This window comes from Thalassophryne amazonica, chromosome 12, assembly GCF_902500255.1.
Source record: "Thalassophryne amazonica chromosome 12, fThaAma1.1, whole genome shotgun sequence".
Classification (NCBI taxonomy): domain Eukaryota; kingdom Metazoa; phylum Chordata; class Actinopteri; order Batrachoidiformes; family Batrachoididae; genus Thalassophryne; species Thalassophryne amazonica.
Genome location: NC_047114.1, coordinates 46388684 through 46410736, shown reverse-complemented (window position 1 = coordinate 46410736; position 22053 = coordinate 46388684). Strand labels below are relative to the sequence as shown.

At 43.2% G+C, this 22053-nt stretch overlaps 1 long non-coding RNA gene across 1 annotated transcript; it reads left to right on the top strand.

Annotated features, from left to right (window-relative positions):
- Nucleotides 1-1172: 1172 nt before the first annotated feature.
- LOC117522616 lies at nucleotides 1173-11151 on the top strand. The gene is made up of 3 exons (XR_004564259.1): nucleotides 1173-1183; nucleotides 2697-2703; nucleotides 10899-11151. It is a non-coding gene; the product is annotated as an uncharacterized LOC117522616 (long non-coding RNA).
- The last annotated feature ends 10902 nt before the right edge of the window (nucleotides 11152-22053 follow it).

Genomic DNA, 22053 nt, shown 5'->3' with positions numbered 1-22053 from the left:
AAGGAAAACTCCTCCTTCTCATCCCCGCACTCATTTAAACAATCACTTTCAGAGATGAAAAGAGGGCCTGTGGACATGAAGGGGGAGGGGTAAGGACAGAGGAGAATATCCATTCCTTTAGAGTGGGCTTGCAATGGAAAAACACCCTGCAACAATTCTGTAAAATAAAGTTAAAATATAATGCAAAATTTCCTTTGCAAAATGTGCCCCATGTCCACACTTGAAATGTAGTTACTGATCAGCAGTACTAAGGAAAACTCTTATGCCGCGTTAACACCGCACGCGACGTGAGCAACGGCGGTGACAGGTTGCCATGTAATCCCTATGGAAGGATGCATTGTGGTGCCACAAAAGTTCAACCCACGCAATGCGATGAACGCGAATGAAGTGATTTTAAGCGATTGGCACATTTGCGGCGCGATATCACGTCGTGTCGCCCTCCTCCCCAAGTTGAAAAATATGAACTTTTCATCTTGTCGCGCCGCGATGACCAATCAGGGACTGGATATGTAGTGACGTGAAGATGTCTGGAGTTTATACTTGATGTGTACGTGTCCTGTGTCTGGCAGCCAGCCTGTGAGCAGGACTTATGTCCCTTTTGTCCTTTATTTCACAATTATGACAGAGTTTGAGGGGAGAGCAAGCAGCAGCACCCCAGCAGCTATTTTTTTTTTCATGTGCGCGCGAACGAATCGTCCGTGAAGATAATTTTATTTTCTACACAGATGCATAATAAAACAAATGGTGACTGGTTTATAACACAATGATGACAGAGTTTGAGGGGAGAGAGAGTGAGGAACCGCAGGGGCAGCCAGTTTTTTTTTTTTTTTCTTTGTTCGTATGTGCACGCGCGAACGGGACATGAGGGCCTCAAACTAGGTCCCGGAGAGGCAGAAGTACCGCTGAAAGCAGCCGTCATCCAGACGCAGCTCCTGTAGCAAATGATGAAACTCCCCGAAATGGGAACATCTCATGAGGCTATGGTGAACCCAGCGACGGTGCCGCTGGCGATGTTTGTCGGCTTTCCACAACAAATACAGCACAGCAACTCGTTCCATGTGATCAAGATCCGCCTTGCTGACTCGACGTCAAGCGGAATGGAAGCTCCTCCTATTTGATGATGCAGGCAAATTTTCGCAGCGAAAGTTTCCGCCCAAGCAGAGCGACACACCAGGCGATGGTGGTGCGTCGATCGCCAGGCAAAGGAAGCGAAATTTGTGGTATCGCATGTGGTGTGAATGCGGCATTAGAAGCAAATACACACACCCACACATACACACAAATGTAAATCTTCTGAATATCAAAAGCTGCGGTTACATGGCCCAAAAGTAATCTGACTGAACAATCAGATCAAAATCACGCCATGTAAACAGCTCCATCTCATTAGATTAGCCCAATCTGATCGAAATTACGATCGGGTTAGAGGAGGTGGTGTAACTCTGTTTCTAACCCGATCATGTTCAATGTAAACGGCTCGTCGGATTGTCCGCCTGTGAGGAGCCTTATTGCGTCTGTTACGTCACAACATGTAATGCTTTCTGCTCTGTGTTCTCGGAAATGTTTTCCTGTTTTGAGCTTTGTGAAGTTAAAAGCCGTGTGGATGAATTACAACATATTTGAATACAGCAGGATGATTCTTTGGTATAATACATGACAGAGATCCACAAAGAGAAAAACAAACATTTTTTTCTTTGCTAACTGAAATTATCATTCTTTCTTGATCGAAAGCCATTATCTGGTTATGCCAAGCTCCTGGGTGATCGGTCAGCCCAGCAGAGATCTTTCCTGGACAATATACAACAGCAGCACGAGAGGAATCTGGTTCATGGAAGAAAGTACCCGCTCAACTGAAAGCATTATAGAGCAACTGTTTGATGGTCTTCGGGCTCTCCTTTCTCAATCCTACTCATCAGCGCCACATTTACATGAACAAAGTTAGTCTAGGACCTCGCTGAAATAAGTATGTAACAGCCCGAAAATAACCACTCGTCCCGAGTGTTACTTCAAATACAGCTGTATTTTCTAAACTGCAGCAGCATCGTGTAAAAACACATTCCACCACGCTTGTTTCTTTCTGAACAAGTCCTGAAGAAGAAGCATGTTCCTCTGATGTTGTAGTTTCAAAAGAAATGTGCAAAGAATAACAGTAATCTTGATTACGCCAGCTAACAAATCCATTTTTTATATGGGCAGTCTTGCGGGTACAACTCATTTGCGTATGTCACAAACGGCAGACGTCACAACGCAAAGCATTATGGGATTGCTCTACTGACTGAATCAGATCGTAATCACGGTGCATGTAAACAAGCACAGCAAGCAGATCACTTTTGGGCACGTTCATGTAAACAGGACAATCTGATCCACTAATCAGATAGAATTCAATCAAATCAGAAATAAAGTGTCCATGTAAACGTAGCTAAAGACTAAAGAAGTACCAAAAATATCCAGCATGGTTATCCTATACCTTTTAAACTAAATACTTATAGATGAACTCTGCCCATAGAGTTACATATAAGAAAGCTAGAGGATGGAGTCAGGCCTGGCCGTATGCCGACAAAAAGCATGCGCTGTCATTACCAAGGTGGGCAAAACGCAAAGTTTACTGCACAGTTCAATGTTACAAGTGACATCGTGCTGTCATGTTTTCAGATGGATTTTTCTTGGCTTTGGACTTTTACTATGATGGATTTTACAAGGATTGGAGTTCACTTAAATGCATGTTTGCATTCACTCTCTTTAATCCCACATCAACTCCAGAGTGTGCATCGAGCATTATTTTGTGGCAAGCTGGAAATTTTGTGTCATGAGGATCTTGAGACAATGATATCACAAGGATTTATTTACATTGCATGATGCACCCAGTTGTGTTTAATCCATGATAGTCACAAGTGTGTTTCCATGTCAGTGGGTGTTATAATTCTGAAGTCCCGCAATTTCTGCCAGGAAGGTAATAAATTGAACTATTTTTATTATGTCCACCTGTCTGCCTGTTAGCAGGAGTACATAAGAACTACTACACAGATTTTGACAAGATTTTCACCACAGATAGATATTAGGTTATGGAAGAACCCATTAAATTTTGGAGGTGATCCGGATCAAGGTTCACTTTACGAGCCTCGTATGTAGGCTTTGGATGATTACTGTTAGCAGGATTACGTCAAAACTACCGCACAGATACATATTGGTCGATGGAAGACTCCATTAAATTTTGGAGGTGATCCAGATCCAAATCTGGATTATGGATCAAGATTTCACTTTATCTATGCTTTGAAGGATACTACTACTACTACTACTAAAGCTACTTCATGGATTCTCACTAAATTTGCACCACAGATAGATATTAGGGCATGGAAGACTACACTGAATTTTGGAGGTGATCTGGATCTATATTGGTGGATGTCAAAGCAATTTCTGGTTGCTCTTGTTTCAATTTAATTAACAGAATTATTTTAATTAAAAAGCGAACCAAAAATGGATAGGTAGGGCATTTACGGTCCGTGTAAGACAATTTTTTATTTATATATATATATATATATATATATATATATATATATATATATATATATATATATATATATATATATATATATACACAAATACAAAACAAAAGTAAAACAAAAGTAAAAGAAAATATTATTCACATATAATAAAATAAAACAAAATATAGGGCAACTGAACATTTACAGGTCAAATTTCTCTATAAAAGAAACTAGTTTTGAAGCATTACTGGATTCAATCAATGATAAAGACAAAGATTTAACTAATTTTTCCAATGAGCAATGTTAAAACCAGTCTTGAAAAATAACATTTATGTAGGTATTTAGTTAAATCTTATTCACTCAACACACACGCTGTGTTGCACATCCAGGTCCTTTCTGCCCTATTCAGTACTGGCAGCCATGCTCCTGTGTAAGCATGGCAGCGTTACAATAGCGGTACAGGGATTCAGCCCTGGTCCCACTGAATAATGAACGATGACCAATGAGCCATGTAGCTTTTTTTTTTTTGGGTACAAGCGGAGTTACTCAATAAATCTGGGAGAATAGTGGCTCTTAGAGGTAAAATATTCCTGCTAACGAGGCTCAATGCTGAGCATGGCACTAATAGGGATGGGTATCGGGAACCGGTTCTTTTCGGGTATTGTTCAGAAATGATTCGATCCACTGACCTCAATAGCCTTTTTACTTTACGATTCCCTCATCGGTCCTTCAGAGCGGCCATTATTTTTGGGGGTGTTTGTCGGGAAAAAGATAATTTCTCTATGTTGATTACAGAACCCCTGCAGGGTCTGTAATCAACCGTTTCTGAAGCAATGAAGCAGTGATCCGACCCCCTGCTTCGTTGGTTCTTTGTTTTATTTCACTTTATCTTAATTTTTCCCCGCTAAAACCCTAAAAAGTAGATTTCTGTGAGTAATATTTACCTTTTTTATGTTAAGGCCCAGTCACACAGCACTTAACGAAGGGTGACGAAGCCCTGATGAAACAAGAAATCTGGACTTTCGTTTACTGTCGTTGGCATCGTTTAACCTTCGCGCAGCCTCATTCCTGCAGTTGGCGCTACGTCAGGATTTTTAAACCGTTGAAAAATTTGAACGAAGGGCAACGAAAACCTCAATTTGTTTGTCTCGTTTTGCTGTCGTCCGTTTTGTCGTCATCAGTTTTTGTAACGTTAGTTTAATTTGACTTCGTTGGAGGAGCTGAAAGTTTTCACACAGTGCAGAAGCCGGTTTCTGAGCGCTGAGGCTGCTGCTGCTTCATGTTCCGTCAGAAATTACAGTGAAAACTCAGCCTGCTTGCTTGGATTTTTTTTATCTGTGCGTGTGGGGGCAGCTTCAATGGGCTCAGGCACATTACATAGGCCAGAATTAATCTTTTGTGTGGATATAATTAATTATTTTACCACAAGCAACTGTTGAATTTGAAACAACAAAAAAGTTGTGTAATTTCCGACCGGTAATGGAATGCACCATCAGCGACAGCAGGAGCTGCTGTGTGAGCTTATTATTTTGTATTAAATATGAGTGTAGGAATGACAATCCAGTCTTTCTGTACATGTGACAACGGGTAGATGAATCAAAATGATTATATAAAGAGCTGCTCTGGAAGACAGAATTCACGAAGGGGATCAGTGAACAGCTGGTGGAAATAACCGCACGAGTCAATGCACGTGTTCGCACGCACTGATTAATTTACTGCTCTGATATATTCAATCACCTTTACACATATTTATATTTATTCTCCCTTTTGACAGTTTTCTGTTATAAATCAATATATAGCTTAGAACATAATACAGTGATACAGCAGTGACCACGGCACACTTTTTTTCTTTTTTTTTATTTTAAATTGGAGGATGACGGAGCGCGCAGCATGTCGACAGACATTGTGGATTCTGATGATGATGGAGATGATCCCTCTTTTGTTCTGGACGAGGAGCAGGTGGTCCACTGACGTACACACAGATCTCCACAGCTTGTTTGCAGTTTCTCCAGGACTCAGGCGCTATGAGCTCCATCCCAGCGCCGAGTCCTGGAAAGCAGAGATGCAGACACACACTGCTCCAGCTGTGGCTCCAGGCGCGTCTCGAAGCGTGTAGATCGTGAGCTTCGGTTTTGTTAAGTTCCTCTTTCGTCCCTTTTGCGCTCTTGCTTCGCAGACTGTTCGGTGATAAAAGCTCTTTCGTCCACCTTTTCTCAACGCATTGTGATGTTTTTACTTTTTTCCTTCGTTCAGGAATCGTCGTGTGCAGTGTGACTGGGCCATAAAACCGACCTGTTACGGTCTTCTGAAACAGTTGATAGATGTACTTTATAACTTAAAAACGGGGCCGATGCTAACATGTTAGCATGTCTGTGGCACTTTCAATGTTAAAGTTAGCATTAAGCTGTTCGCATCTCAGCACGTTTATGTGCATTTCTGTTCTGTATAATAATTAATGGCTCAGCGTTTGTTACCGTAAAAGAGTCAAATGTATTACAAATTGAAACATTTTTAAATTTATTTTTATTATTTATATATTAATAATAGGAAGAACAATAACAGTAATAATAACTAATAATGCTACAATACAATACAATTTTAGAGAAAGAGACAAAAAGAACCTGATAAAACAGCAGAAAAGATAAACCAACGAACAATGAACATAAATAAATAACTTTCCAGTGAACACCTAGTGACTCTTACACCTCCATTTCATCCCTGTTTTATTTAGGTCTAATGACAATTTGTTTTGGTCAAACCATATTTCCAATTTGTTCATTTCTTCAGTGATTTCATCCAGACCTATCTGCCAAGCTAGAAAACTGCTGCATCCTAGTAAGAGCAGAATATTACTAGAATGAATCTGAATAAGGAAAGTTGTTTTTTTTCCTCACCAAAATGGATGTTGCACTCACTGCAGTTTATTGTCTGGAATAGCCCCAGATTTCAGAGCTTCTATAATTCAAAAGTTTTCGTGTGGGTGGTGTTGGGGGTAATTTTGGGTTTCAGCTCTAAGTCACTAACTGGGACTCCTGTCTTGTTGCGAGAAAGAAACAAGAATTGTCCTCCGTTCTGTTCAAACAGCTCCAAACGCTTTGTGGCTCTCTGACGAGTTATGTTAGAACGATAGAGTCCAGTCGGAATTAATAAATTCAAAGTGAAATGCCGTGTAAATCAATTGACACTAGGGCTGAAACGATTATTCGAGTTATTCGAGTAACTCGATTACAAAAAATGCTCGAGGCAAAGAATTTGCCTCGAAGCTTCCTTTAATTCATGTCGCAAGCTCCCGTATCATTGTTTCCCCCGGACTGTAATAATTGCCGGACAAGGCTTCATGCGGCGCAATCTACTTCTCTGGCGATGGCGGAAAACGAAGATACCGGTGTGCGTAAAAGGCAGAAAATGTCTAAAGTTTGGGATCATTTTACACTTCGTAAGGCGGACAATATAGTGCAATGTATATACTGTAAAGCGGACCTGGCCTACCATAACAGCACTTCGTCAATGCTGCAACACCTCAACCGAAAGCATCCTCACATGAACTACTGCACTTCTCCAAGCGGACTCGAAGCCTCTAAAAGGTAACATATTTTAAGATTAACATTAACTGATATGAACACTACCGCTTGTTAGAATTTCAGTAATTATGTGTAGCTTGTGTGTTGTGTCGATAGTGATGAGACAGGCTAATAAGTAGGCTAACGAGAGGCTAATAAGTAGGCTAACGAGAGCAAATGCACCAAAATCATGAAATCAGTTCATCTCTCCCTTCCTCGCTTTCTTTCTCACTCACTCACTCACAATAAATAATAGATGACATGATGGACAAATTCATTAACATACATTTACTTTTGGACAACTTTAGCATTTGTTATAGCCTGCAAATGAATGGGTTTTTTTTCTCCCCCACAGCACATCACAGCGACGTATGGACAGCTTTGTCCGGACAGGTCCCTCATATACTGTCGAGGAGGCCGTGGTTTTGACCAACAGCATTTTAAATATGCTCATCACAGACATGCACCCACTGTCCATGGTGGAAGACACAGGATTCAAGAATATGATCAAAACATTCAATCCCAAATACACCATTCCCTCAAGAACATACTTCACAAATATGGAGCAAAAATACTCAGAAATAACTGAAAAATTACAAAGTGTTCTTAAGGACATAGAGTCTGTTGCACTAACAAGTGACATTTGGACGAGTGTGGCTACAGAGGCTTATCTGGGGGTCACATGTCATTTCTTGGGAGATGATTGGGAAATTAAGTCCCTCGCCCTTACTACAATGCCTCTAGAGGAGAGGCATACAGCCACAAACATTGCAGATTGGCTGGAGGAGGCTACTACCAAATTTCACATTCCTTTTGAGAAGGTGAAGGCAGTTGTCCATGACAATGGCACCAATGTAGTGGCAGCTGCCAGAATTCTGAAAGAGAGACAAGGATGGGCCTCTGTCAGATGTGCAGGACACACACTGAATTTAGTTGTGCAGAACACACTAAACAATAACAAAAACATTGCAAGTTGTGTTGCTTCTGCGAGATGCCTGGTGGAGCACTTTAAAAAGAGTGAACTGGCCTGCACAAAACTTAAAGAAAAGCAGCAGCAAATGGGAGTGCAACAGCACATGTTGGTCCAGGATGTCAGTACCCGGTGGAACAGTACACTTCATATGCTGTCCAGGCTCCTTGAGCAGAGGTGGCCAGTGACTGCTGCGCTTTCGGACCCTGCAGTCAACCCACGGGGAAAAAACATCACTATTTGGATCTGAAGCCTGAGCAGTGGATATTGACTGAAGAGCTGGCTCAGGTTCTTGAACCTTTCGAGGAGGCTACAGTGTTCCTTAGTGGGGAGCAATATGCAACCCTGTCTGCGCTTCCTCAGCTGGTACAAACGCTGAAGAAATCCACCATGAATTCAGCTTTTGAAACTGCACCAGTAAAGGCATTTCAGGGTCTTGCAGCTCAACAGATCACTGACAGGTGGGAAGATCTGTTTGTATTTAAACCTGAGGACCCTAACATTGCCCTACTTGCTGCTGCCATGGACCCCCGCTTTAGAAAACTTAAGTTCTTGTCTTCTGAGGAATCATTTAAGGTCCAAAGCACAATTCAAACAATGGCACTAACTGTCAAAAGACAAGAGTCCAATGTGCAGGGAAATGAATCCACCACCAACATAGAAGGAGACTCCCCAGCTACTCAAGCCCAAGGATCAGCTCACAGTGTTCTTGGATCTTCATCAGACTCCAGTAGCAATGAAGAAGAGGATAATGATGAGAATCAAAATCAAGAGGTCCAGAGGGAAGTCTTACAATATTTTGGTGAACATCCTCTCTCCAAAAAAGAGGATCCACTGTCATGGTGGAGAGGAAATGCAGTAAGATACCCAACCCTAGCTAAGCTGGCAAAGTCTTTTCTCAGTATTCCAGCCACCTCAACACCCTCAGAGCGCTTGTTCTCTGCTGCTGGGAACATTGCCTCAAAGCGTAGGGCTAGCCTCACCTCTGACCATGTCAATATGCTGACCTTTTTGCATTGTTTAAAGGGATGTATATGCATTGCACACACATGCACTACTACAAATTCTCTCTCTCTCTCTCTCTCTCTCTCTCTCTCTCTCTCTCTCTCTCTCTCTCTCTCTCTCTCTCTCATTGCTAAGACAAGCACTCACTTTCTTGAACAAAGATGAACATTATACTCTACTTACCTCATCTGGATACAGTTGGAAACTGAACTGTACTGTTTAAGTTGAATTATTAGTGATATTTGAGTTATTTACTTTTATGGGTGATTCTTTAACTACGGGCACTATTGGCGTTGTAAATGTAATTTCCACCACACCATTGCCTTACAATATAAAGCGCCTTGGGGCAACTGTTTGTTGTGATTTGGCGCTATATACATGTGCTCTGATGTCACTGTTTATCTCCATAGAAACTACCCAAACAATCTTTCATACAAACTGTTTAAAGGGACATTACAGTGTTGTGGTGGAAATTACGGCAATAGTGTGGGCATTTTGTTTAAAAAAAAATCACAACAGTTGTATGACATTGAATACCCCAATTATGTTTTGATTATTTTACTGATATTTTATTCAGTATATTATTTTCAGTATATATTTTAAAACATTAGAAAAAACGTTTCTTTACCATTCATTTTTATCATTGAAGATCAAAAGTCTGGGTGTGGGACAAGCACAAAACGGCAATATTTGCATATAATGATGGTGAAAAAAGGTGAAAAAGTCATCATAGACTACTAGAACAAATTTCTTAACACACTTTCATTGTAAAGATAACTATAAAAGTGTGAAATTTCCCCTTTTTTCTGTTTTTCATACAATATGATCAAAGGACATAATAAGTGCCCGTAGTCTAAGAATCACCCTTATACTTTTTGTTGTTTATTGTTTATTTTCCTTTCTTTTTTTTTTTTTTAAAAAAAGGATGCACCTTATTTGTCCTTTTATTTCAATTTTTTCATATACGTCACAAATGTTTCACAAAGTTTGCATAAATGGGCTTAGTTCTGGAGCCAATAAGCCAAAGATTAAGTTTTGATCTAGTGTTGAGTTTAAATAAAAACCTTTTTTGGAGAGGAATAAAAGCCAATTGCTTGTTCATTTTTAGAGGCCTTTCATGTTATATAACACACTATTGATATATGTGTTTAAAAACACAAGAATGTAATTTAGCCGATTACTCGATTAATCATTGAAAAATCGATAGAATACTCGATTCCAAAAATATTCGATAGCTGCAGCCCTAATTGACACCTCTTTTCAAATGTTGTAATACAAACAAACTGCAATCGATCAAAACTGTTTTCCTCCCAAAATGAGACGTCCTGCACTGACATGCAGCACCCGGCTGAGCTCAGCTCAGAGATATGGAGAGACATTCATGCCAAAATGTCTGAAAGGAAATGTTTTTGACAAAAACTACAGATTTTATTTTTATTTATGTCCAGAGATCAAGGATCCAGTGACCCATTTCATATTTATTTACTTTCTGACTCAATAAAATGTTGTTGGCATAGAAAACCTGCAAAGCCTACTTTTAGTACACAGAAAATTCACAGGAGGTATCGATAATTAGAGCCCGACTGATATGGATTTTTTGAGGCTGATGCCGATAACGATATTTGGATGAGAAAAAAAAAAGCCAATAATCGATAAATTGGCTGATATGCCAATAGCTGATAAATCAGCCGATATTATTTATTTATTTTATGAATAAAATATTCTTTTTTGGACCCTTAACAACAAAGGTATGAGCTAAAAGCTGAAGCTTTGTCCTCATATTGATTAACTTTATAACAGAGAAGAATTTTCAAGTTCAAAAAAATGTAACGTGCTGGTAGAACATTTTAACAATAAAACATGGACCCTGATATAACATGGGAGGGATTGCAATTATTTCCCATGAACGAGGAATTCACAGTAAGCGCGGGTCATAAGCTCGTGTTGATCAAGTCTCTGCCCTTTGTACACACCGCCCGTCGCTACTACCGACTGGATGGTTTAGTGAGGTCCTCGGATCAGCCCTGCCAGGGTCGGAACATGGCCCTGGCGGAGCGCCGAGAAGACGATCAAACTTGACTATCTAGAGGAAGTAAAAGTCGTAACAAGGTTTCCGTAGGTGAACCTGCGGAAGGATCATTTATCATATAACAGTAAAATAAGATTCTTTTCACAAGACCCTGTAGTATGTTTGTGCAATTTTCAAGAACAGTAACAAAGAACTGTCTAGTACAAAAAAAAAAAAAAATCTGTGCAAAGCTGCATTAATCTCTAAGGAAAAGATAAATAACGTTACAAAAAAAAAAAAAAAAAAACCTCAACTCTACAAAAGTTATTAAACAAATCTTGAAACATTCACCCTTCATTCTTGGTCCCTTTGGGTGGAAATCAAACAGATGATAGGACTGGCAGGATATTTTTCATTATGTAAACATTATGTTAACATAATAACATTATGTTAACAGAACGGAACGGAAGGGGGGCAGCTTTTGAAAATTTAAGCTAAAAATTAGCCATTCTAGAGGTACCCAAAGGGGAAAAGCCAGGTACGACAGCCCAAGTACCTTCATCATGTCCAGAAGGCTGGGGAAGTTTGTTGAGTGGGCAATCTCATTCTGGGTTAGCCAGTACATGGCCCTCAGTGAGGCAGTCAGAGTCCGTGGACATTTTTAAGTCAAGACTTAAAACATATTTATTCACTTTCTTATGAGTCATTTTTATTTTATGTTTTATTCTTTTACTTCTGTTTTTAATTAGGTATTTGAATTTTTCTTTATTTAATTTTTTTATGTTGAACTGTTCTGTGTGAGGCACCTTGAGATGGCTTTTGCTGTAATTTGGCACTTTATAAGCTGATTACATTGAAATTGAACAACATTTTATTGAGTCTTAAAGTAAATAAATATGAAATTGGTTACTGGATCCTTAAACTCTGGACATAATAAACTCTACATGGTGGATCCTTGATCTCTGGACATAAACAGAAATAAAATCTGTTAGTTTTTGTCAAAACCCATTTCCTTTCAGACATTATTAGTGGCATGAATGTCTTTCCATACCTATGAGCTGAGTTCTACAGCTCATAGACGTCTCTTTTTTTTTTTTTTTTTGGAAAAAACGTTTTAGTCGATTGTAGTTTATTGTCTGTATTGCAACATTTGTAAGAGGTGTCATTTTATTTAACGCGGCAATTCATTTTGAAGGTATTAATTCCGAGTGGACTCTCAGCAAAGAGCCGCGCATCGTTTGAATCTGTGACAAAGGAATGGAGGATGATTCTCGTTTGTTGACTGCAACAAGACAAGAGTCCCAGTTAATGACTTTAATACACACAAAAATGACTCATGATATTTTAATGGCTTTGAGAGAGGTTAAGAAGCGGACTTACCGCTTCTGAAGAGCAGTGAATCAAAGAGCCACGAGCCATTGAATCGAAGCATTGCTTCAGTGATTCACGCTTCAAACTGGAGTTGTGCTGCACAAACGGTTGATTACACGGTCCAAAATAAGCGCAACGGTCCAAAATTATATTGTAACGGGCCGTAACGCCTGTTTCAACCTCTTAGCAGTAAACGAATGATTTTCATGCTAGAAATAAGGTCTACACAACGTGGGCTTAATAAAAAGTGTGACCGACACATCTATCCATCCATCCATTTTATTCCGCTTTATCTGGAGTCGGGTCGCGGGGGCAGCAGCTCAAGCAAAGCCACCCAGACCTCCCGATCCACACACACCTCCCCCAGCTCCTCCGGGGGAACCCCAAGGCGTTCCCAAGCCAGCCGAGAGATGTAGTTCCTCCAGCGTGTCCTGGGTCTTCCCCGGGGCCTCCTCCCAATGGGACGTGCCCGGAACACCTCTCCAGCGAGGCGTCCATGGGGCATCCAGAAAAGATGCTCGAGCCACCTCAACTGACTCCTTTCGATGTGGAGGAGCAGCGGCTCGACTCCGAGCTACTCCTGAGGGACCGAGCTCCTCACCCTATCTCTAAGGGAGCGCCCAGCCACCCTACGGAGAAAACTCATCTCGGCCGCTTGTACTCGCAATCTCGTTCTTTCGGTCATGAGCCAAATCTCATGACCATAGGTGAGGATCGGAACGTAGATCGATCGGTAAATCGAGAGCTTTGCCCCCCTACTCAGCTCTCTCTTCACCACGACGGTCCGATACAGCGACCGCATCACTGCAGATGCTGCAACGATCCGTCTATCGATCTCACGCTCCATCCGTCCCTCACTCGTGAGCAAGACCCCGAGATACTTAAACTCCTCCACTTGAGGCAAGGACGCTCCACCAACCTGAAGAGGGCAAAGCACCTTTTTCCGGTCGAGAACCATGGCCTCGGATTTGGAGGTGCTGATTTTCATCCCGGACGCTTCACACTCGGCTGCAAACTGCCCCAGTGCACGCTGAAGGTCCTGATTTGACGAAGCCAACAGAACCACATCGTCCGCAAACAGCAGACGAGATTCCGTGGTTCCCAAACCAGACCCCCTCTACACCCTGGCTGCACCTAGAAATTCTGTCCATAAAAATAATGAACAGAACCGGTGACAAAGAGCAGCCCTGGCGGAGGCCAACGTGCACTGGAAAAAGGTTTGGTTTACTACTGGCAATGCGAACCAAGCTCCTGTTGCAGTCGTACAGGGACCGGATAGCCCTTAGCAAAAGACCCCGGACCCCGCACTCCTGGAGCACCCCCCACAGGGTGCCCCGAGGGACATGGTCGAACGCCTTCTCCAGATCCACAAAACACATGTGGACTGGATGGGCGAACTCCCATGAACCCTCGAGCACCCGATGGAGCGTGTAGAGCTGGTCCAGTGTGCCACGACCAGGACGAAAACCACACTGCTCCTCCTGAATCCGAGGTTCGACCATCGGTTGAATTCTCCTTTCCAGTACTCTGGAATGGACCTTACCGGGGAGGCTGAGGAGTGTGATCCCCCTATAGTTGGAACACACCCTCCGGTCCCCCTTCTTAAACAGAGGGACCACCACCCTGGTCTGCCAATCCAGAGGCACTGTCAACGATCGCCACGCGATGTTGCAAAGGCGTGTCAGCCAAGACAGTCCCACAACATGCAGAGACTTAAGGTACTCAGGACGGATTTCATCCACCCCAGGAGCCTTGCCACCGAGGAGCTTTCTAACCACCTCGGTGACTTCGGCCTGGGTAATGGATGAGTCCGCCTCTGAGTCCCCAGTCTCTGCTTCCTCTTCGGAAGACGTGACAATGGGATTGAGGAGATCCTTGAAGTATTCCTTCCACTGTCCGACAACAGCCCCAGTCAGGGTCAACAGCTCCCCACCCGCACCGTAAACAGTGCTGGTAGAGAGCTGCTTCCGCCTCCCGAGGCGCCGGACGGTTTGCCAGAATCTCTTCGAGGTCAACCGATAGTCCTCCTCCATGGCCTCCCCGAACTCCTCCCAGGCCCGAGTTTTTGCCTCTGCAGCCGCACGGGCTGCAGCACACTTGGCCTGCCGGTACCTGTCAGCTGCCTCCGGGGTCCCACCTACCAACAAAGTAGGACTCCTTCTTCAGCTTGACGGCATCCCTTACTCCCGGCGTCCACCACCGGGTTCAGGGATTGCCGCCGCGACAAGCACCAGAGACCTTGTGACCACAGCTACGAGCGGCCGCATCAACAATGGAGGTGGAGAACATGGTCCACTCTGACTCCATGTCTCCAACCTCCCCCGGGATCTGGGAGACGCTATCCCGGAGGTGGGAGTTGAAGACCTCGCTGACAGAGGGTTCCGCCAGTCATTCCCAGCAGACCCTCACAATATGTTTGGGCCTGCCAGATCTGACCGGCTTCCTCACCTCCCAGCGGATCCAACTCACCACCAGGTGGTGATCGGTTGACAGCTCTGCCCCTCTCTTCACTTGAGTGTCCGAGACACGTGGCCGGAGGTCAGACGATACGACTACAAAGTCGATCATCGACCTCCGGCTCAGGGTGTCCTGGTGCCACGTGCACTTATGGACACCCTTGTGCTCGAACATGGTGTTCGTGATGGACAAACTGTGACTAGCACAGAAGTCCAACAACTGAACACCACTCGGGTTCAGATCGGGGAGGCCGTGCTTCCCGATCACCCCCCTCCAGGTCTCACTGTCACCACCCATGTGGGCGTTGAAATCCCCCAGGAGAACAATGGAGTCCCCAGTCGAAGTGCTATCTAGTACCCCTCCCAGGGACTCCAAGAAGGTCGGGTACTCTGCACTGCCGCTCGGCCCATAGGCCAAGACAACGGTGAGAGACATGTCCCCGAACTGAAGGCGTAGGGACGCGACCCTCTCGTTCACTGGAGTAAACTTCAACACATGGTGACTGAGCTGGGGAGCAATAAGCAATGCGACCCCAGCTCTCCGCCTCTCCCCGTGGGCAACGCCAGAAAAACGAAGCGTACAGCCCCTCTCCAGGAGTTGGGTACCAGAGCCCAAGCTGTGAGTGGAGGTGAGCCCGACTATCTCTAGTCGGTATTTCTCAACCTCCCGCACAAGCTCAGGCTCCTTCCCCCCAGCGAGGTGACATTCCACGTCCCAACAGCCAGGGGCTGAGAGCATGGACTGGGCCGCCGAGCCACCCGCCCTTGACTGCCACCCAATCCTCTCTGCACCCGACCCCCATGGCCCCCTCTGCAGGTGGTGAATCCACAGGAGGGCGGGCCCACGTTGCTCTTTCGGGCTGAGCCCGGCCAGGCCCCATGGGCTAAGGCCCGACCACCAGGCGCTCGCGCGCGACCCCCAACCCCAGGCTTGGCTCCAGGGTGGGGCCCCAGCTCCGCCATACCGGGTGACGTCTTGGTCCTTGATTTTTTACTGGTCATGGAGGTTCTGAACATTTGACACATTACTACATAAACTGAGTTTAATCAAACTGAGTTGAAATGAAACGGGAGAAATGTGGGGTGAATGTAATCGCAAAGTTATTACAAACAACATCCTTATAAACTTACTTGTATGCTTTTATAAAGCCGATCAATGCAGTGTGACGGCGAACTATGGGTGCGGTGATGAACACATTTAAGCAGGGGTGTAAGCAGCTCTCAGTTGAATGGAGTCAGAGCTCCATCTACTGGACAAACGGTGCAAGGACATTTTACATTGCAGACACAAACATTATTTCAGTAACTGTTCTGTTTATGAGAAATCATCGGCGTTTTATCGGCAAAATTTCGGCCGATGGCGAGTACTTTGAAAAGGGCTTATATCGGCCCATAATATCGGCCAGACGATGTATCGGTCGGGCTCTATCGATAAGGTAATCGATAAAGAATCAGATCAATAAGCGGAATCGATAATGACAGATAGATAAAATCTTATCAATACCCATCCCTAGGCGCCAATTTCGAGAAGTTCAAAATTTAGCAAAAACAGCATGGGGCAGTTTGTGTACAGGGTGCTACGATGACAAACGAGGACCTTAGAGGCATATTTGTGGTGTGGACGAGGCTGTTAGAAGCTCATTATCAGAGTACCTGGCAGCTACGAGGACAGGACAGGACAGGCTATTTTGGCTCTGTACTCTCGGGCACTTTGTCATGACAATCCCACCAACTTTGTGCACTGGACGCTGTATATAAAATAATTATTTTGTAGCGGATTAATCATTTTCACTCAGAGTGTGGCTGTTGAAAACACCTGTAATCGCTCCTGGAATCACAGAGGACCGCTTCAGCTGCAGCTTTTCTTTCTCACTCTCTCCTATGCTGCATAAGGTGGAGAATATTTGGAATAGCCTAAAAGGTTATTATTTGTGATGTTTATATTGTAATGGCTTGGTAAAACAGTACCATTTTCATTCCTTCTTATGAGCAGCTGTAAAAGTATGTTTATGATAGAGTTAACATCTTGTTGTAATCGATCAGATGAGCTGCACCATGTGTGCTGACACAATCACTTGCATTCATTCACAGTGTTTTTTTTTTAATGTTTGCCCAATGTTCATATATGTGGTTCATTAACACTTTTTTTTTAATTGTTTGCACAATGTTCATATATGTGGTTCATTATTCGAATAATCACTAAAAGCTGACAAATCCATACGTGACTCATTATTCACTGCTTTATTATTCGGTGGGACCATGGCTTAGCTTTCATATATGCAGCTCTATGACTCTGCCATGGTTAAGAATATCACATTTATCAATTCACCATTAAAAATTACAATTTTGTAGAAACATTTTTTTTTTGTTAAATGTAAGGTTTTTTAAAAAACACAACATATGATGAAGCTTTTCATTCGTGCGGCCAGGAGAACTCTAACAAAGTGTGTTGCCTTTTCCAAAAGCGTGAAACTGGCTGCGTTTGTGGTTTCTGCCATGTCACACCATGCTAAGCTAAACTGTGCAACACGGGGAGCTGGTAAGTCTGGCCGAGGAAGTGAAGGAATATATCCTAAATATGCATTAACCAGTTGTGCTTTATTCTCATTTCGAATCATTCTATTATGCCAGGAAGCCATTTTATTAAGCTAAGAATATATTATTACATCTATGAGTGTGTTTTAATGTTTGGAAGTAATCATTTACATATTAATAGAGCTTGTTGCTGTTAAAGGATATATTACTTGTATGTGCATAGTAATCAACATTTATCACTGCTTATTAATCACATAATCAATAGTTAAGGTTAATTAAGCAATATCTGTATGTTCAAAATACTTTTGAAATATGTCTGTATACTTTTGAACACATACTTTTGTATTGGTTGCGCCAAATTAAAGGCATGTTATGTTTATGATTATGTTTGCTTTTACTATTAGTTTAGTTTCTTAGTACGCTGTTTTAATGTGTTTTACTTATATAATCATTTTCAAAATGTTGTAAATGTGATGTGTCCGTTTGCTGAGGCCCAGAAAGATACGTTGAAAAACATCTGTATGTTGCAAACAGTAAATGGAACAGGATGCCAGTACTGACCACTGTCAGCAAGATTAGGAGATTAGACTTGCCACACGGGTATTAGACTTGTTTGTCAGAATATTGTGCAACTTTGAGATGTGCAAATATTTCTGTGGTATAACCGCGGTGATAAGACTTTCTGACAGACCCTCAGTTAGCAGTCTTCTTCCCAAAACAATTCCTTATCAGTTTACGAGGTCTGTTAGAAAAGTATCCGACCTTATTATTTTTTTTCAAAAACCATATGGATTTGAATCACGTGTGATTGCGTCAGACAAGCTTGAACCCTCGTGCGCATGCGTGAGTTTTTCCACGCCTGTCGGTTGCGTCATTCGCCTGTGAGCAGGCTTTGAGTGAGGAGTGGTCCAGCCCCCTCGTCGGATTTTCATTGCCAGGAAATGGCGGAATGATTTGGGCTTTTTTTTTCCATCAGAATTTTTTCAGAAACTGTTAGAGACTGGCAGCTGGAAACCATTAGAAAAATTTATCTGGCTTTCGGTGAAAATGTTACAGGCTTGGTAGAGAATAAGGAGTGTTACTGTCGCTTTAAGGACGGCCCCCAGCGGCTGTGGGGCACGCCGCGCTCCAAAGCCGCCATCGACAGGCTGAGCGACCATTTCATTTCTAAACGGATGGCTGTCTGGATCCGTTACCATCGTATGCCATTTCTCTGGTTATCACAAGAGCTGGACATCAACCATTTTCCGGCAGATTTCACTTTTAACAAGAGATTTTGTCATGGAAAGCCAAGCGGAGGCTTCGCGCGTCATGATGGATTCGCTACTGGAGCGAGACAAAACCACCTCCGTTTTGGTCTCACAGGACGGCTTTGAGATGGCGTTCAGACAGCTGTCGGTGGTTTTTCCATCGAGTGATTATCCGAGAAATTGTGGATGTGCCTGGACATGCCAGAACATGTCCCGTGAGGCTTCATCACGGCGTTGTTGTGCGCCATGCAGCACCGCCGCGACACGCGAAGCCTCCGCTCCTCTTTCCATGACAAAAACTCCTTTAACAGTGGAATGTGCCGTTCATTTCCAAACTGGACGCTGTGTTTTATCCGGGATGTCGTCTGACTAGCACAGGAATTGAGAAAAGACGTGGACATCAGCACTTTTTCGGCACACTGAGACAGACGTGCGGAGGAATTCCGCGCGTCCCACAGCTGCTGGGGGCCGTCCTTAAAGACAGTAACAGTCATTCTCTACCAAGCCTGTAACATTTTCACCAAAAGCCAGATAAATTTTTCTAATGGTTTCCAGCTGCCAGTCTCTAACAGTTTCTGAAAAAATTCTGATGGAAAAAAAGCCCAAATCATTCCGCCGTTTTCTGACAATGAAAATCCGACGAGGGGGCTGGACCACTCCTCACTCAAAGCCTGCTCACAGGCGAATGACGCAACCGACAGGCGTGAAAAAACTCACATGCGCACGAGGGTTCAAGTTTGTCTGACGCAATCACACATGATTTAAATCCATGTGGTTTTTGAAAAAAAAATAAGGTCGGATACTTTTCTAATAGACCTCGTAGGTACAGGTGTCATTTCAGGAAAAAGAGGAAGTAAGACTCATTAGCAGGCTTTTAATGAGCCTTTCATTGGATTCAGGTGTGTTGGAGCAGGGAGACAACTGAGAGTGTCAGGAAGGTAGAGCTCGAGGACCAAACGTGGGCACCCCTGGTGTATATCATTTCCTCAGCTATACTACTAAATAAACAGTCTACTTTTCAAACTCACCTCCTGCAAAGACTTCCTCTGTTCTCAGTTGTCTCTGCGCTCACGGCGACAGCTGGATTTGGTCTTTTTGACTGGGATCCTGTTTCTGGCTCACATTGACTGTGGCTCACCCCGCGTTTACACACTTAAAGTCAAATAACGTTGGGACTGCAGTATCTTTCAACAAGTATTTTGGATTCGAACCCAAAATCTCTTTCATAGCAGTCCCGCTCAAAATGGTTGCAACACACTTTTGACAGCCTGTTAACAAGCGGGTCCTTTAGTTTCATTACGCTTAACCAGTGACCAAGCCTTTCCTTATATTCCAGCGGTAGCCCATGATAGTTAACATTCTTTCTTCTGTATCCCTCGTTAGTGCAGCCAGGAGACATGCAAAACACCCCCATTTTCCCTAAAACGCTCTGCTACTTCCCTAAAATGCTCTGCTACATTTTTTTTTTTTACTTTTTTTGGATGCTATCCCAGCAGTCACAGGGCGTAAGGCAGGGTACACCCTGGACAGGACGCCAGTCTGTCGCAGAGCCACATAAAGACTAGGCATGTGGAGATTAACTGATACAAATCAGTATCTAGATACAAACGTGCGTGATGCGAGTGCATCAATTCATTCAGTGTGCATCAATTCAACTGACGGGCGAAATCATGATGCATTGCTCGCTGCCTGCTTGCATCGATTTTTTCCGAGGCACATTGAATGCATCACGGACGGAAGCCAGAAAGCACATTTCTACCGTCAAACATTGAGGTCCGCGAAACAGCAGCAAGCAGTTGGAAGAGGTTTTTGATGCACCTAAAACATTTAAATAAGGCGTATGCTGATACTTTGGCCTTAAAAAAAAAAAAAAAGATGGGAAACTTGACAAGACGCAGGTCGCTTGGAACGAATGCCGTGGCCGCCGCTGCGCCCCCTAACTCAAATATTCCTCTGAGGCAGTTTGTAAACCGAGCTCCAACAAATTGGTGAGAAAAAAATCTCAGATTACTTTTACTAAGGTGGTACTCTGTCAATGAGTGACTCACTTTAAGTCACTCATTGAGAGTGATGTTGCCTTACTGTTTACGGTCTTAAGTGTGATGAAACGGGTTCCACATGAGGGAACCGACTGCTATTTCTTAATGCTAAATCAGGTAAATTTGCTGCTTATAAGGAGTAAAACAAATCCTCTGCCTCTAGTAGAATCAGAAGAAGAATACTATAGTACCATACTGAATTGCAACTTATTTTCTACTTAAATTTTTGGTATAATTTCTTTGCATCATCGTATTGCATTGTGAGGAACTGAACTGCCATCAAATACATATCAAATCACGTCAAATCTGGAACGGGGTGAATCGTATTGCATCGTATCATCAGTATCATCACGTATTGCTATATGTATCGTATTGCTGGTAGTGTATTGAGGCACTTATCTTTGTCAGTTGTCAGTGATGATATTCGCATGCCTAATATAGACAGATAAATACATTCACACCTGCACACCTATGGACAATTTAAAGTTTCCAATTCAGCTATCCTGCATGTTTCTGGATGTGGGAGGACCCGGAGAAAACCCACGCAAACACGGGGAGAACATGCAAACTCCACACAAAAAGGCCACAGGTGGGAATCAATCCCATGACCTTCTCGTTGTGAGGCAACAGTGCTAACCTCGAAGCCACTGTGCTGCCAGAATAACAATTTCGTTTGATTTCATTGCACATTACTTTTTTTTAACCCATGGAATGCCAGGAACTTCAAATTTCCAAACCTTAAACTGAACCCTACGAAGCCCACCTAGGGACATGGTAGTTCTTTTTTTTTTACCCAGATTATTGCGTTCCCTCGCAACAACCTAATATCATATTAAAGCTCACAGTGAGTGGAATCAGGTGGGGGGAGATTGAACGTATATAAGAGCGCGCGCACGCGCACACACACACAGCAACAGGATTCACGAGAGAATGGGATCCCTTGAGATGAGGGAGTAAGTTGCTACAACTTGCTCAGCTGTAACTCTGCAGCCATGCAGGCTTCCAGAGTATATTATTTTATGTGAGCCCCAGGTTAAAGTAACACGTAATCAAGTTCTGGTTATCCATGATATGCAATCCATCCAAACGATTCAACGAACCTGTGTGACGCCAGGATGGAAATATGGACTCAAAAATTATTGCGAGGGAACGCGTTAATCTGGGCCAAAAAAAAAATGAACCACCGTGTCCCTGGGCGGGCTCCGTAGAACCCGCTAAACTATTACGAAGGATTGCCCCTTTCATTGGATCCATAATAACACTTTCATTGAAAGCCACATCTCGACGACATGTTGCTATTTTTTTCGTGTAACTTCCCTTTAACGTGAAGGAGCAGCTTAGCCAAGAGTCCAACTGAGCTAGCACCAGGAGCTAAAAACA